The sequence below is a fragment of the Arachis hypogaea genome, chromosome 20, assembly GCF_003086295.3.
Source record: "Arachis hypogaea cultivar Tifrunner chromosome 20, arahy.Tifrunner.gnm2.J5K5, whole genome shotgun sequence".
Lineage (NCBI taxonomy): Eukaryota > Viridiplantae > Streptophyta > Magnoliopsida > Fabales > Fabaceae > Arachis > Arachis hypogaea.
The window spans coordinates 23,506,186-23,522,145 of NC_092055.1; the positions used below are offsets into that span (position 1 = coordinate 23,506,186).

At 40.6% G+C, this 15,960-nt stretch overlaps 1 non-coding gene across 1 annotated transcript; it reads left to right on the top strand.

Moving 5' to 3' along the window:
- The first annotated feature begins 14,913 nt into the window (after nt 1-14,913).
- On the top strand, nt 14,914-15,021 carry LOC112786958 (small nucleolar RNA R71). Its single transcript, XR_003194399.1, has one exon. It is a non-coding gene; the product is annotated as a small nucleolar RNA R71 (small nucleolar RNA).
- The last annotated feature ends 939 nt before the right edge of the window (nt 15,022-15,960 follow it).

Below are 15,960 nucleotides of genomic sequence, written 5' to 3' on the forward strand. Positions count from 1 at the left end.
AATAATAAGGGTTTCAATTACATGGTAGCTACAACATGCAAGTGAGAAAATAATAGAAGCCATGGCATACCAGTGGTACAAAATGTACAACAATGGGGAAGAGAGTGGGGAAGGAGAGATAATATAAATTCATGTCAATGCAAAAGTAATGCAGATATAAAAGATTGGCATTGATTTAAATAATATTACTCAATCAGAATTAAACAAGTCATTAAGCACCAAGAAAATACTAGAAAAGTTGTAACAGTTGAATAAGAACATTTGAACACCAGTGGTAAAATAATAAATTTAGAAAAATAAAAATATGCAATGAATGAAAGTATGCAAATAAATAAAATAAAATAAAAGATAAGAAGAATGAGAAGGGAAAGAAATAAAGTAAGAAAGAAAGAAGAAAGAAGAAAAGATAGAAGAAATTAAGATTAGAGAAGAAAAGATAAGAAAATTGGCACTAATCTAGATAGGTTGTGTGACGCTGGCGACACGGTCGCATGGGTGACGCGGTCGCGTGGTGCGCAATAAGGTCAGGCGACGCGGACGCGTGGGGCATGCGATCGCGTGACTTGATTTGTGCTAGTGGCGCGAGTGCAGCCTCGCGGTCGCACAACTCTCTGTTCGAAACTTGGTATTGCCAAAATCCAGGGTGACGCAGTCGCGTGGTCGACGCGATCGCGTGAGTGGTCATCATGGGGATATGACGCGGACGCGTGAGCCATGCGTCCGCGTGGGAAGGCGTGTGCGGTCAGCGCCAGTCCAGCACCACTCTCGCACAACTTTCAGTCGTGCACCCTTCATACGTCGATTTCCAGGTCACGTGGCCGCGTGAGTGACGCGGTCGCGTGGGAGCCATTTTTCCCACATGACACGGACGCGTCAGCGACGCTGCCGCGTCGCGTGCGTGCTTCTCTTTTTTTTTTATGCAAGAAAAATGCAGAATGCAGTGTTAATATGAATGTGCTGCAAAACTCCAAGTTCAATATAATAAAATAAAATAAAAACAAAACGAAATAAAATTGAAAAATGAACGATCATACCATGGTGGGTTGTCTCCTACCTAGCACTTTTAGTTAAAGTCCTTAAGTTGGACATTGGAGGGGCTTCCTGTTATGGCGGCTTATGTTTAAATTCATCCAAAAATATCCACCAATGCTTGGAATGTCAATAGCCTCCGGGATCCCAAACTATGCACATAAAGCCTTTGAGCAGCTTCAAACAGATTCTTAGGCTCCCGGGGTGACAACTGTCAAAGCAGATTCCAGGATCCCAAATCTTGCTTTTACACCCGTCTTCTTGTTGATCATCATGATTCCATCTGGGTGGTTTAGCGTTATAATTCTCACTGAAGCGTCCAAACAACTTCCTAGACCCATTCAATTGAGCTTTACACCAACCCTTGTGTTTAAACTTAAAGCTTCCAACCATAATGAACCTTGCAAGACAATTCTTACCACTGACCATCTTTCTCTTACTCTTAATGCCACAAAGAGCTCTAAGTTGACCATCCGTCTCCAGTAGCCCATATTCAAGTGGAATCAGAAAGCTAAGGGATATGAATTTTACCCACTTGAATGTTGTGAAGGATGATGGCAACTTAGGGGGAGGGGTCTCTAATAACTTTGGCAAGGTGATTCCAAGCTCCACTCCCTTGTTCTCTTTGACAACTTCCACCTCTTTGCAAGCTTCTTCAATATCAACCTCTTCCTCTTGGTAGCTCACCAAGGGCATGGGAGGTTGTACTTCTTCTTCTTTAATCTCCATCTTTTGATCAACCTCTATAAAGTCTTCAACCATGATCTGCCTTGGAGGTTGTACACCCTCCTCAACATCAAATGCAACTGTCTTGGAAGGAGACTCTATGTCTTGACTTTCCAATGGAGGTTCAGCATCTCCTAAGTCTTCAACCACTTCTTCCTCTTTAATAATTACAGCTTCCCCCACTTGTTTCAGTACAAAATCATGCTCTGTACTGTCCATTGGAGTTTCTAGTATCTCCTTCATGCTACGTTCTTTATTAGATTGTCCACATGAAGCCATAGGGGTTTCTTGAGTGTCCGAACATTGGGAAGCTAATTGATTTATTGCTTGATTCAATTGGTGAATGGTTGCTTGAAGTTTTGCACATGTTTCCTTGAGTTGCTCTGTTGATTCTTGGCATGGTATATATGGAGGTGGTGGTTCTTGGGAGTAATTGGGTTGGAATTGGGGTGGTTCTATATATGGTTCATATGGTTCATAAGGTGGTTGGTATGGTGGATGAGGGTTAGGGTCATATGGAGGTAAATGGTGGAAAGGGGCTTGTGAGTATGGTGGTCCAAAGTCATGTTGTGGAAAGAGTTCATAGGCATATGGTGGTGGTTGTTGATAGTCCATTGGAGGTGGTTGTTTCCATGAGGGTCGATTAAATCCTTGTGGCTCCTCCCATCTTTGATTGTTCCAACCTTGATGCCTGTTCTCATTGTAATTTCTTCTTCCTGCAACATAATTGTAACCAGACTCATAACCAAAGGGGTGAGAGTTCATAGTAGTAAGTAAAAATTAAAAACGAAAATAAAAAACAATTTTAAATTAAAAGGTTATTTAAATTTTGAATTTGAAAATTAAATCTTGAAATTTGAATTTTTAAATTTTGAATTTTGAATTTTTGAAAATTGAATTTTGAAATTTGATTTTTGAAATAAGATAAGATAAGATTTTTGAAAAAGATTTGAATTTTGAAAATTGAAATTCGAAATTTGAAATTTGAGTTTTAAATTTTGAATTTTTTGAATTTAATGAGGAAAGGGAAAAACAATAAAATGACACCAAACTTAAAAATTTTTAGATCAAAACGAAGAAAACAGCTAAGAACAACTTGAAGGTCAAGATGAACACGAAGAACAACTTGAAGATCAAGATGAACACTAAGAAAAAAAATTTTTCGAAAAATTTTTAATAACTAAATAAAAACCAATAACCTCTTAATTTATGAAAAAGCAAAAATAAAAACAAATAAACAAGCAAAAAATAAAAATATTTACAATAACCAATAATAAGGCACACGTTTGCAATTCCCCAGCAACAACGCCATTTTGACGTTAGGATTTTTGCCAATAAAGAATTTCATAAAAACAGTCGCGTTGTAGATATAGTCTCTAAACCGACAGAAATTCCTTCATACAAACGTTTTGATTGTCACAAGTAACAAACCCCTAAATAAATTGATAATCGAAGTATTCAAACCTCGGGTCGTCTTCTCAAGAAATCACAGGGAGGTGTTCTTATTATTGGTTATGAGTTGTAAATTGGGGTTTTGGATTAAGGTAAAAAGTTAGTTGAATGACAAGTAAAATAAATAAATAACTGTAAAATAAACTTTTGGCAAGGTATGAGAAAGTGGAATTCCTATCCTAGTTATCCTTATCAGGTGTGAAGAGAATTGGGTTTTAATCCCACTTTGTTAACCTCTTAACTATGAAGGTAAATCAAGTGGACTGATTAGCTTGATTCTCAAGTCCTAGTCAACTCCTATGGAGAGACTAGCTTTAGAGCAATCCTAGTTCAATCAGAATCTGCCAATTTCAATTACTTGCTGAGTTTGATAACTCAAGTGTTACCAATCACTTGACCCAAGTCAAAAGGAAGAAAATATCTAGATTAAATTAAAAGTATTTATAAATGAAGCAAAGCAAAATTAAATCTGAAAATACCTCGAATTGCATTCACAAAAGAACTTAAATTTGACATGGACATTCATAAATTAAAATTGAGAAAAGAAATAAAAGAAACATTGAACCTGGGATTGAGAGTCACTCCTAAAACTAAGAGAAGTCCTAAGTCTTAATCCTAAGAGAGAGGAGAGAACCTCTCTCTCTAAAAACTACATCTACTCCTAAAATTGTGAATGTGAAAGCCTGTTTTTTTTAATGGATGCATTCCCCCACTTTATAGCCTCTAATCTGTGTTTTTTGGGCTGCAAACTAGGTCGGAAACAGCCAAGAAATCGCTGGAGGAGAAATCTGTCACGCTGGTTTTTCGTCACTGCGATGTGTCCGCGTGGATCACGCGTTCGCGTCGCCTAGCGTCAGAGAAACTATGGCATATTATATATCAAATCGAAGCCCCGGACGTTAGCTTTCCAACGCAACTGAAATCGCGTTGTTTGGTCCTCTATAGCTAAAGTTACAGCCGTTTGAGTGCGAGAGGGTCAGGCTGACAGCTTTGCAGTTCCTTCAACTTCTTGTATTCCTTCCACTTTTGCATGCTTCCTTTTCATCCTCTGAGCCATTCCTGCCCTGTAATCTCTGAAAGCACTTAACACACATATCAAAGCATCTAATGGTAATAAGAGAGGATTAATATTAGCAAAGATAAGTCCAAAGAAACATGTTTTCAATTAAAGCACATAATTAGGAAGGCAAATGTAAAACCATGCAAATAGTATGAATAAGTGGGTAAAGAGTAGATAAAAACCACTCAATTGAGCACAAGATAAACCATAAAATAGTGGTTTATCAATCTCCTCTTTTGAGTTGGTTTGGGACACCCTTTGTGTTGGTTGTCCATTTGGCTCCAGGGAGGCATATGTCCTCTAGGATTTTGTCCAAGCTCTGATTTGGTCTCATCATTCTCCTATTAAAGGAGTCTGGGTCATCTTACAATTAAGGCAACTTGAAGATCTCCCTTATTTTGTCAGGGTGGGTGTGAACAATCTTCCCTCTGACCAGAGTTCGATAGTCATAGAATGCGGTTCCAGCTATTCTCTGCATGTCTGTCTGCCACAGATTAGAGTAGAATTTCTGAACCATGTTTCTTCCCACCTTTGTCTCAAGATTAGCTAGGATTTCCCAGCTCCTGTTTCGAATTTGCTCTTGGATCTCCAGATATTCGTCTTCTTTCAGATCGAATTTAACTTCCGGGATCACTGACCTTAGACCCATTATTTTGTAGTAATGGTCTGAATGTTCTTTGGTTAAGAAATTCCCTTGATTCCAAAGTGGCTTTGGAATATTCTCTTTCTTGCCTCTTGAATTGGTTTGTTTTCCCTTAGGAGCCATGATCTTGGTGGGTATTGGCTTAGTGATCACAGATAAACACACCAAACTTAGAGGTTTGCTTGTCCTCAAGCAAAAGAAAGGAAAGGAGAGGGAGAGAGGGAGAGCCAAGTTCGAATTGTGGAGGAGAGGGGGGCCGAACGAGGATTTAAAGGGGAGGGGGGTGGGTTTTCGAAAATTTTTAAAAAAGATATGATAGAAAATGTGATTTGGAAAAGATAAGTATGATAGGAAAAGATGTAATTTAAAATTGAAAAGATATGAAAGATATTTGAAAATGATAAATTTTTTTTTTAAATATTGTGAAGATTTGAAAAAGATATTGATGAGTTTAAAAAAAGAATTTGAAAAAGATAGATTTGTTGTGAAAAAGATTTGAGAGGAGATTGAAGAAGAATTGAGAAAGATTAAGATATTTTTAAAATTTTTTTGGAAAAAAGTTTGAAAAATGAAAGTATGGGAACATGTTTATGCAAGAAAAATGGATGGAAATATGAAATTTTGAAAAACATCAAGTTGGGAACGAAAACTTCCTCCCCTCCACAATCTTGGCGTTAAACACCCAACTGCTGCATGTTTTGGGCGTTTAACGCCCCTCTGTAGCCTCTTTTGGGCGTTTAACGCCCAGCTGTTGCTTCTGGCTGGCGTTAAACGCCAGAATTCGTTTGTCACTGGGCGTTTTTTCTGATAGCCCAGGACGCTGCAAGTATGGCATTAAACGCCCAGAATGGCACCCATTCTGGCGTTTAACGCCCAGAAAGGCATCATTACTGGCGTTTTCTTGCCAGTGAGCTCCTTCTCCCTGTTTTGTATTCTGAATCCTTCTGCAATCCTGTGAACTTATGCAATTGGTTCTTTACCTTGAAGATTATTTATATTAAACTTATATAATTAAAAATAAATGGGAAAAGAAAAGTTTTACTAATGGCTGGGTTGCCTCCCAGCAAGCGCTTCTTTATTGTCTTTAGCTGGATTTTGCTGAGCTTTTAATCTAGCCTCAGCCTTGAGCATTCTTGCTCAACATTGCCTTGAAGATAATGCTTGATTCTCTGTCCATTAACAATGAACTTCTTATTAGAATCAATGTTTTGAAGCTCCACATAGCCATATGGTGACACACTTGTAATCACATATGGTCCCCTCCACCGGGATTTCAGTTTCCCGGGGAATAGCTTGAGGCTAGAGTTAAATAGCAGAACCTTCTGTCCTGGTTCAAAGACTCTAGATGACAGCTTTCTGTCATGCCACCTTTTTGCTTTCTCTTTCTAAAGTTTGGCATTTTCAAAAGCAGTGAGTCTGAATTCCTCTAGCTCATTTAGCTAGAGCAATCTTTTTTCTCCAGCTAATCTGGCATCATAGTTTAGGAATCTGGTTGCCCAGTAGGCTTATGCTCCAGTTCCACGGGCAGATGACAGGCCTTACCATACACAAGCTGGTATGGAGAGGACCCTATAGAAGTCTTGAATGCTATTCTATAAGCCCACAGAGCATCATCTAAGCTTCTCGCCCAGTCCTGTCTACGGGTACTTATAGTCTGTTCCAGGATTCTTTTTAGTTCTCTATTAGAGACTTCAGCTTGCCCGTTTGTCTGTGGATGATATGGAGTTGCCACCTTGTGGCTAATTCCATACCGAACCATAGCAGAGTAAAGCTGTTTGTTGCAAAAGTGAGTGCCCCCATCACTAATTAGTGCTCTAGGGATACCAAACCTGCTGAAGATATGTTTCTGGAGGAACTTCAGCACTGTCTTAGTATCATTAGTAGTATCATTAGTGGGTGTGGCAATGGCCTCTACCCATTTGGATACATAGTCGACTGCCACCATAATATAAGTGTTTGAGTATGATGGTGGGAAAGGCCCCATGAAGTCAATACCCCATACATCAAACAACTCAATCTCCAAGATTCCTTGTTGAGGCATGGCGTAACCATGAGGCAGATTACCAGCTCTCTGGCAACTGTCACAGTTACGTACAAACTTTCGGGATTCTCTATAGAGGGTAGGCCAGTAGAAGCCACATTGGAGGACCTTGGTGGCTGTTCGCTCACCTCCAAAATGGCCTCCATATTGTGACCCATGGCAATGCCATAAGATCTTCTGTGCTTCTTCTCTAGGCACACACCTACGGATTATTCTGTCTGCACATCTCTTGAAGAGATAGGGTTCATCCCACAAGTAGTACTTTGCATCAGTAATTAATCTTTTCTTTTGTTGCCTGCTGTACTCCTTGGGTATGAATATTGCAGCTTTATAGTTTGCAATGTCTGCAAACCATGGTGTTTCCTGAATGGAAAATAAATGCTCATCCGGAAAGGTTTCAGAGATCTCAATAGAGGGAAAGGACGCCCCTTCTACTGGTTCTATCCGGGACAGATGATCAGCCACTTGGTTTTCTGTCCCTTTTCTATCTCTTATTTCTATATCAAACTCTTGCAGAAGCAACACCCATCTTATGAGCCTGGGTTTTGAATCCTGCTTTGTAAGCAGATATTTAAGAGCAGCATGGTCAGTGTACACAATCACTTTTGATCCTACTAAGTATGATCTAAACTTGCCAATGGCATAAACCACTGCAAGCAATTCTTTTTCTGTGGTTGTGTAATTTTTCTGGGCATCATTTAAAACACGGCTAGCATAATAAATGACATACAGAAGCTTGTCATGCCTCTGCCCCAATATTGCACCAATGTCATGGTCACTGGCAACACACATTAGTTCGAATGGTAATGTCCACTCTGGTGCAGAAATAACTGGTGCTGTGACCAGCTTAGCTTTCAGAGTCTCAAACGCCTGTAGACACTCTGTGTCAAACACAAATGGCGTGTCAGCAGCTAGTAGGTTTCTTAGAGGTTTTACAATTTTTGAAAAATCCTTTATAAACCTCCTATAGAATCTTGCATGCCCCAAAAAGCTTCTGATTACCTTAACATTGGCAGGTGGTGGTAATTTTTCAATTACCTCTACCTTAGCTTGATCCACCTCTATTCCCTTGTTCAAAATCTTGTGCCCAAGGACAATCCCTTCAGTTACCATAAAGTGACATTTTTCCCAATTTAAAACCAAGTTAGTCTCTTGGCATCTTTTCAGAACCAGTGTCAGGTGATCAAGACAGGAGCTGAATGAGTCTCCATATACTGAGAAGTCATCCATGAAGACTTCCAGAAATTTTTCCACCATATCAGAGAAAATAGAGAGCATGCATCTCTGAAAGGTTGCAGGTGCATTACACAGCCCAAATGGCATCCTTCTGTAGGCAAATACTCCAGATGGACATGTGAATGTTGTTTTCTCTTGATCCTGGGGATCTACTACAATTTGGTTGTAGCCTGAATAGCCATCCAAAAAGCAGTAATAATCATGACCTGCTAGTCTTTCTAGCATCTGGTCTATGAATGGTAAAGGAAAATGATCCTTTCTGGTGGCTGTATTGAGCCTTCTGTAGTCAATACACATGCGCCACCCTGTAACTGTTCTTATAGGAACCAGTTCATTTTTTTCATTATGAACCACTGTCATGCCTCCCTTTTTGGGGACCACTTGGACAGGGCTCACCCAGGGGCTATCAGAAATGGGATAAATAATCCCAGCCTCCAGTAACTTGGTGACCTCTTTCTGCACCACCTCCTTCATGGCCACTGGCTTAGCATCAACCTCCAATAGGATCTTGTGCATGCATCTAGCTGGGCTTATGCCCTTAAGGTCACTTATGGACCACCCAAGAGCTGTCTTGTGTGTCCTTAGCACTTGAAGTAGTGCTTCCTCTTCCTGTGGATTTAAAGCAGAGCTTATGATCACCGGAAAAGTGTCACCTTCACCCAGAAATGCATATTTCAGGGATGGTGGTAGTGGTTTGAGCTCGGGTTTAGGAGGCTTTTCCTCTTCCTGAGGAATTTCCAGAGGCTCTTTTATTTCCTCTGAATCCTCCAAATCAGGCTGAGCATCTTTAAAGATGTCTTCTAGCTCTGATTCGAGACTCTCAGCCATGTTGATCTCCTCTACCAAAGAGTCAATAAGATCAACTTTCATGCAGTCTTTTGGTGTGTCTGGATGCTGCATGGCTTTGACAGCATTTAACTTGAACTCATCCTCATTGACTCTCAGGGTTACTTCCCCCTTTTGGACATCAATGAGAGTTCGTCCAGTTACTAGGAAAGGTCTTCCTAGAATGAGAGTAGCACTCTTGTGCTCCTCCATTTCCAGTACTACAAAGTCAGTGGGAAAGGCGAATGGCCCAACCCTGACAATCATGTCTTCAATCACGCCTGATGGGTATTTAATGGAGCCATCAGCAAGTTGGAGACATATCCAGGTTGGTTTGACTTCTTCAGTTAAACCATGCTTTCTGATAGTGGATGCTGGTATTAGGTTGATGCTTGCCCCAAGATCACATAAAGCTGTCTTGGTGCAATTACCCTCTAATGTGCATGGTATCATAAAGCTCCCGGGATCTTTAAGCTTTTCTGGGAAGCTTTTCAGAATGACTGCACTGCATTCTTTAGTGAGGAGAACTCTTTCAGTTTCTCTCCAATCATTCTTATGACTCAAGATCTCTTTCATGAACTTGGCATAAGAGGGTATTTGCTCAAGTGCCTCTGCAAACGGAATCTTTATTTCAAGAGTTCGGAGATAGTCTGCAAAGCGGGCAAATTGCTTATCCTGCTCCTTGGTGCACGAAATTGTGATCTCAGGCAACGGCGCCAGAAACTCTGTACGCACATCTTAATAAATCATTTTTCATTCACAACTTCGATACAACTAACCAGCAAGTGCATTGGGTCGTCCAAGTAATAATCCTTACGTGAGTAAGGGTCGATCCCACGGAGATTGTCGGCTTGACGCAAGCTATGGTCACCTTGTAAATCTCAGTCAGGCGGATTCAAATGTGATTGGATTAGATAATTAGATAATTAAAAGATAAATAGAAGGGGATAAAAATACTTATGTAATTCATTGGTGAGAATTTCAGATAAGTGTATAGAGATGCTTTCGTTCCTCTGAACCTCTGTTTTCCTGCTGTCTTCATCCAATCAATCCTACTCCTTTCCATGGCTGGCTTTATGTAAGGACATCACCGTTGTCAATGGCTACTTTTAATCCTCTCTGGAAAATGGTCCGATGCACTGTCACTGCATGGCTAATCGTCTGGAGGCATCACCCTTGTCAATGGCTGTATCCTATCCTCTTGTGAAAATGATCCAAATGCTCTGTCACAGCACGGCTAATCATATGAGGTTCTTGATCATACTGGAATAGGATTCACCCTCCTTTTGCATCTGTCACTACGCCCAGCACTCGCGAGTTTGAAGTTCGTCACAGTCATTCAATCCCAGAGTCCTACTCAGAATACCACAGACAAGGTTTAGACTTTCCGGACTCTCATGAATGCCGCCATCAATCTAGCTTATACCACAAAGATTCTGATTAAGAGATCCAAGAGATACTCATTCAATCTAAGGTAGAACGGAAGTTGTTGTCAGGCACGTGTTCATAGAGAATGATGATGATTGTCACGTTCATCACATTCAGGTTGAAGTGCGAATGAATGTCTTAGAAGCGGAATAAGTTGAATTGAATAGAAAATAGTAGTACTTTGCATAAATCTTTGAGGAACAGCAGAGCTCCACACCTTAATCTATGGAGTGCGGAAACTCTACCGTTAAAAATACATAAGTGAAAGGTCCAGGCATGGCCGAATGGCCAGCCCCTAAAACGTGATCAGAGGATCAAAAAAAAAACAATCCAGGATGTTCCGAAGATATCTAATACAATAGTAAACAGTCCTATTTATACTAAACTAGTTACTAGGGTTTACAGAAGTAAGTAATTGATGCATAAATCCACTTCCAGGGCCCACTTGATGTGTGCTTGGGCTGAGCTTAAATGTTACACGTGCAGAGGCTCTTTCTGGAGTTGAACGCCAGGTTGTAAGGTATTTCTGGCGTTCAACTCTGGTTTGTGACTTGTTTCTGGCGTTTAACTCCAGACAGCAGCGTAGAACTGGCGTTCAACACCCTTTTACGTCATCTAAACTCGGCCAAAGTATGGACTATTATATATTGCTGGAAAGCCCTGGATGTCTACTTTCCAATGCAATTGAAAGCGCGCCAGTTTGAGTTTTGTAGCTCCAGAAAATCTATTTTGAGTGCAGAGAGGTCAGAATCCAACAGCATCAGCAGTCCTTCTTCAACCTCTGAATCTAATTTTTGCTCAAGTCCCTCAATTTCAGCCAGAAAATACCTGAAATCACAGAAAAACACACAAACTCATAGTAAAGTCCAGAAATGTGAATTTAACATAAAAACTAATGAAAACATCCCTAAAAGTAACTAGATTCTACTAAAAACATACTAAAAACAATGCCAAAAAGCGTATAAATTATCCGCTCATCACAATGGGAATGTCTCCTTCTATGAAAGCTTCAACAGAGTAACATAGAGGGCAAATAAGATGAGAAAAAGCTAGCCTTGCCATGGGGGAGGACTTTTCGGCTATTTTGTAGAGTTCAAGGGAGATGACTTCATGAACTTCTATTTCCTCTCCAATCATGATGCTATGAATCATGATGGCCCGATCCACAGTAACTTCAGATCGGTTGCTAGTGGGGATGATGGAGCGTTGGATGAACTCTAACCATCCTCTAGCCACAGGCTTGAGGTCCAATCTTCTTAGTTGAACCGGCTTGCCTTTGGAGTCAATCTTCCATTGAGCTCCTTCCACACATATGTCCATGAGGACTTGGTCCAACCTTTGATTAAAGTTGACCCTTCTAGTGTAGGGGCGTGCATCTCCTTGCATCATAGGCAAGTTAAATGCCAACCTTACATTCTCCGGACTAAAATCTAAGTATTTCCCCCGAACCATGGTGAGATAATTCTTTGGGTTCGGGTTCTTACTTTGATCATGGTTCCTAGTGATCCATGCATTGGCATAGAACTCTTGAACCATTAGGATGCCGACTTGTTGGATGGGGTTTGTTAGAACTTCCCAACCTCTTCTTTGGATTTCATGTCGGATCTCCGGATACTCATTTCTCTTGAGCTTGAAAGGGACCTCGGGGATCACCTTCTTCTTGGCCACAACATCATAGAAGTGGTCTTGATGAGCTTTGGAGATGAATCTTTCCATCTCCCATGACTCGGAGGTGGAAGCTTTTGTCTTCCCTTTCCCTTTTCTAGAGGATTCTCCGGTCTTAGGTGCCATCAATGGTAATGGAAAAACAAAAAGCTTATGCTTTTACCACACCAAACTTAGAATATCGCTCGTCCTCGAGAAAGAGAAGAAAGAATATATGAAGAAGAAGAAGAAAATATGGAGGAGAGGGGGGAGTGGTGTATTCGGCCAAGAAGAGAAGAGAGGGTTGTGTTGTATGAAAATGAGGAAGAATGGAGGGCTATATATAGGGAAGGGAGGGGGGTAAGGTTCGGCCATAAGGGTGGATTTTGGGTGAGAAATTGATTTTGAATTTTGAAGGTAGGTGGAGTTTATGAGGTAGGTGTATGGGGAAGAGTGGATGGATGTGAGTGGTGAAGTGGTGATAGGGAAGAGAGATTGAGGTGATTGGTGAAGAGTTTTGGGGAAGAGTGTTTATGGGATTGTGTGAAAGAGGGGTGAGAAGAAGTGAGTGGAGGTAAGTGGGGATCCTGTGGGGTCCACAGATCCTGAGGTGTTCAAGGATTTACAATCTTGCACCAAATTAGGCATGCAAAATGCCCTTGCACACAACTCTGGGCGTTCAGTGCCAGATTGGTGCTTGTTCTGGGCGTTGAACACCCATTTGTTGCCCATTTCTGGCGTTGAACGCCAGAACCATGCTTGTTCTGGACGTTCAGCGCCAGCTCTTCTCCAGGGTGCAATTCTGGCGTTCAAACGCCCAGATGCTGCCCATTTTGGGCGTTCAGCGCCAGAACCATGCTCTGTTCTGGTGTTGAACGCCAGCCAGATGCTTCTTACTGGCGTTTAAACGCCAGTAAGGTCTTCCTCCAGGGTGTGATTTTTCTTCTACTATTTTTGATTCCGTTTTCAATTTTTATATTTATTTTGTGACTCCACATGATCATGAACCTAATAAAACATAAAAAACCATGAAAATAAAAATTAGATAAAAATTGGGTTGCCTCCCAACAAGCGCTTCTTTAATGTCAATAGCTTGACAGTGGGCTCTCATGGAGCCTCACAGATGTTCAGAGCATTATTGAGACTCCCCAACACTAAACTTAGAGTTTGGATATGGGAGTTCAACACCAAACTTAGAGTTTGGTTGTGGCCTCCCAACACCAAACTTAGAGTTTGACTTTGGGGGCTCTGGTTGACTCTGTTTTGAGAGAAGCTTACTGTGCCTCTTTTCCATGTTTACAGAAGGATAACCTTGAGTTGTAAACTCAAGGGAGTCCTCATTCAATTGAAGGACTAGTTTGCCTCTGTCAACATCAATCACAGCTCTTGCTGTGGCTAGGAAGGGTCTTCCAAGGATGATAGATTCATCATCATTCTTCCCAGTATCCAGGACTATGAAATCAGCAGGGATGTAAAGGCCTTCAACCTTTACTAACACGTCCTCTACTTGTCCATAAGCCTGTTTTCTTGAATTGTCTGCCATCTCTAATGAGATTTTAGCAGCTTGCACCCCATAGATTCCCAGTTTCTCTATTACAGAGAGGGGCATGAGGTTTATACCTGACCCAAGGTCACATAGAGCCTTCTCAAAGGTCATGGTGCCTATGGTACAAGGTATTAAGAACTTTCCAGGATCCTGTTTCTTCTGAGGCAATGTCAGTTGATCCAGATCACTCAGTTCATTGGTGAACAAGGGAGGTTCATCTTCCCAAGTCTCAATACCAAATAATTTGGCATTCAGCTTCATGATTGCACCAAGGTACTTGGTAACTTGCTCCTTAGTAACATCCTCATTCTCTTCAGAAGAGGAATACTCATCAGAGCTCATGAATGGCATAAGGAGGTTCAATGGAATCTCTATGTTCTCTAGATGAGTCTCAGATTCCTTTGGTTCCTCAGAGGGAAACTCCTTATTGATCACTGGACGTCCCAGGAGGTCTTCCTCACTGGGATTTACGTCCTCCCCTTCCTCTCCAGGTTCGGCCGTGTTGACTTTGTCAATGGCCTTGCACTCTCCTTTTGGATTTTCTTCTGTATTGCTTGGGAGAGTACTAGGAGGGATTTCAGTGATCCTTTTACTCAGCTGGCCCACTTGTGCCTCCAAATTTCTAATGGAGGACCTTGTTTCATTCATGAAACTTACAGTGGCCTTAGATAGTTCAGAGACTAAGTTTGCTAAGCTAGATGGATTCTGCTTAGAATTCTCTGTCTATTGCTGAGTGGATGATGGAAAATGTTTACTACTGTTAAACCTATTTCTTCCACCATTATTAAAGCCTTGTTAAGGCTTTTGTTGATCCTTCCATGAGAAATTTGGGTGATTTCTCCATGAGGGGTTATAGGTGTTTCCATAAGGTTCACCCATATAATTTACCTCTGCTATTGCAGAATTCTCAGGATCATAGGCTTCTTCTTCAGAAGATGCATCTTGAGTACTATTGGATGCAGCTTGCATTCCATTCAGACTCTGAGAAATAATATTGACTTGCTGAGTCAATATTTTATTCTGAGCCAATATGGCATTCAGAGTATCAATTTCAAGAACGGAGTATCAATTTCAAGAATTCCCTTCTTCATAGGCGTCCCATTACTCACAGGATTCCTTTCAGAAGTGTACATGAAATAGTTATTAGCAACCATGTCAATGAGTTCTTGAGCTTCTACAGGCGTTTTCTTTAGGTGAATGGATCCACCTACAGGAGTATCCAATGATATCTTAGCTAATTCAGACAGACCATCATAGAATATATCCAGGATGGTCCATTCTGAAAGCATGTCAGAAGGACACTTTTTGGTCAGTTCCTTATATCTCTCCCAAGCTTCATAGAGGGATTCACCTTCTTTATGTCTGAAGGTTTGAACATCCACTCTAAGCTTGCTCAGCTTTTGAGGAGGAAAGAACTTGGCTAAGAAAGCCTTGACCAGCTTATCCCAAGAGTTCAGGCTATCTTTGGGTTGAGAGTTTAACCACACTCTAGCTCTGTCTCTTACAGCAAAAGGGAAAAGCATGAGCCTGTAGACTTCAGGATCTATTCCATTAGTCTTAACAGTATCACATATCTGCAAGAATTCAGTTAAGAACTGAAAAGGATCTTCAGATGGAAGTCCATGAAACTTGCAGTTCTGCTGCATCAGAGAAACTAATTGAGGCTTCAGCTCAAAATTGTTTGCTCCAATGGCAGAGATGGAGATGCTTCTTCCATTAAATTAAAATTAGGTGCAGTAAAGTCACCCAGCATCCTCCTTGCATTATTATTATTTTCGGCTGCCATGTCCTCTTCCTGTTCGAAAATTTCTGAAAGGTGCTTGCTGGATTGTTGTAATTTAGCTTCTCTTAGTTTCCTCTTCAGAGTCCTTTCAGGTTTTGGATCTGCTTCAACAAGAATGTTCTTGTCCTTGCTCCTGCTCATATGAAAAAGAGGGAACAGAAAAATAATAATAATAGGGATCCTTTTTGCCCAGGTGTAGAGGTTCCCTTAGGTGAGTGAGGAAGAGATGTTAGTAAATAAATAAATAAAATAGAAGGAGATGAGAGAGAAAGAGGGTTTTCGAAAATGATTTTTGAAAAAGAGTTAGTGATTTTCGAAAATAGTTTTTGAAAAAGGTTAGTAATTTTCGAAAATTTTAAAATAAAAAATTAAAATAGTTAGTTAATTAAAAAGAAATTTTGAAAAAGAGGGAGATATTTTCAAAAATTAGAGAGAGAGAGAGAGAGTTAGTTAGGTAGTTTTGAAAAAGATAAGAAACAAACAAAAAGTTAGTTAGTTAGTTGAAACAAATTTGAAAATCAATTTTGAAAAGATAAGAAGATAGGAA